Here is a 2,256-nt window from a genome sequence, read left to right as displayed (position 1 = left end):
GCTGACCACTTGGTACTAGACACATGTTACTATGATTAATCTGCACAAAGAAGCAGATGAGCCTACTGGCACACAGATGTATTCAAGTTATAATTAACAACACCTTTCTCAAAATAAGAGGTTTAGTTATGTGTGTCAATACTGTTAGCACTGACGTCACAGTAACTGATACTAAAGATAAAGCAGTGGTCCTTGTGACAGCCATGGGAAGCAGGAATTTGAAAGAGAGACAGAGAGAGGGAGAGGAAGGGGAGGGGGAGGGGGAGGGGGAGGGGGGAAAAGGAAGGGGAAGAGGAGAGGGAGAGGGAGAAGAATTAAGGCGGGCTCCTGTCTGAATGTTTTTTACCTTCCAGACTCACGTTGCCATTTAACTGAAACAACTAAGAGGTAGTAGCACCTTTGAGAGGTAAATTGTCTCTACCCCTGTGAATGTGTTAGTACAGGATTTGTGGGATAAACTATGCCTTATCATTTCCTTTTTACTGATGCATATTAATTCTGCATATTAATGGGAATCAATAGTTCCACACACACATAGAGCTTGCGCAGATAAAACCCAATCCTGACTTTTCACACTCTCTACCCCCAAACACCCTTCCCAATCTCTAGGCATCACATAATATTTCCATGCTACCTCATTTTCCACATATAAGAGAGAACATGTGACATTATTCTTTCTCTGCATGGCTTACTTCACTTAACACACTGGCCTCTGTTTCCATCAATGTTTCTGAAAATGACAGAATTCCATTCATCCTTATAGTTGGATAATATTCCCACTGTATACACACACGTGGTTTAAATTTTAATCCATTCATCCCTTGGTGAGTACCAAGACTGATTAGATTTCTTAGCTATCATGAACATGGCTACAGCAAACATCCATGTGTAGGTATGTCTTAAAGTATGCTGATTTTTATTCCTTTGAAATGATACTCATAAGTAGAATGGCTAGGTACAGTGATATATCCATTCCTAGTTTGGGGGCATCTCCTTGTTGTTCTCCATGTTGGCTAGACTAACTTATGTTCCTATCAGCAGTGTATATGAGTTCCTGTATTCACCAATATCTGTCATTTCCTTTTCTTTTGTAACAGAAATTTTATCTGGGGTGAAATGGCATTTCACTGTAGTTTTGATTTCTATGCCCCCAGCACCTGAGGATATTAAATATGTTGTTCTATGCATTTAATGGCTATTTCTATTTCTTCTTTTGAGCGATATCTATTTGGATTATTTATCTATTTATTAAATTGGAATAAACTTAGCCAAGGAAGTAAAAGACCCCTACAATGAAATTTGCAAAAGACCGATGGAAGGAATTGAAGAAGCCCCCCCCAAACCAGAAGACAACCCCTCATGTTTATAGATTGAATGAAGTAATATTTGTAGAGTACACACTACCCAAAGTGACATAGTGAGTCAACATGAAAATGAACAAAATACTAACACCATTCTTCAGACGTCTATAAAACTATCCAGATATTCTCAGAGAATCACAGAAGACACTGTAAGGCAATGCAAGACAAAAAAGGACAAGCTGGAGTCCTTACAATGGATGATTTCAAGATATACTACAGAGCCACAGTGACATACAGTGCCGTGTTGCCATAGCAACAGACAAGGAGAACAACAGAACAGACCAGAAATCCCACAAATAAAAGCCCACACATCTGCAGCTAATTAAGTCTTGATAAAAGCTCCAGAAACATCTGTTGAAGAAAGGATGGCTTCTTTGATAAATGTGCCTGGGAAAACTATTATCCTGCAGAAGATTGAAACCTGACCCCTGTTACTCACAATATACAAATGAGCACCAAATAGGTTGAAGATATAAGTTTGAAACCTGCAACTCTGAAATGGCTAGAAGACAACATGGAGGGCATGTGAGGGAGGCAGTGTCTTTCTAGACAGCATTCTAAAATCACAGCAAACAAAAGAAAAGAAGTGATGGCCATGATTACAGTAGACTAAAAATTCTTCTCAGCAGTTGGGAGTTGGGGGACAGTCAAGAGACAGAATACTGAAAAAAAAATACTCTCTGACTGTATCTCACAATGTTAATCTGCAATATATGTTCAGTATATATATATATATATATTATATAATATATAAAAGTACTGAATAAAACAATTACAGCAATTGAAAATCAGAAGTGGTTTCCTTATCATGAGCGTGGGTTCTTATCCAGAATGGAGTCAGATCCACTTCCTGTTTCTTATCCTCTCCTTGCCCTCCTGCTGTAGGAAGTCTGTG

The sequence above is a fragment of the Grammomys surdaster genome, unplaced genomic scaffold (assembly GCF_004785775.1).
Source record: "Grammomys surdaster isolate TR1022 unplaced genomic scaffold, NIH_TR_1.0 143, whole genome shotgun sequence".
Classification (NCBI taxonomy): domain Eukaryota; kingdom Metazoa; phylum Chordata; class Mammalia; order Rodentia; family Muridae; genus Grammomys; species Grammomys surdaster.
The sequence above is the reverse complement of the archived record's forward strand: the minus strand, read 5'-3'. Positions refer to the sequence as shown.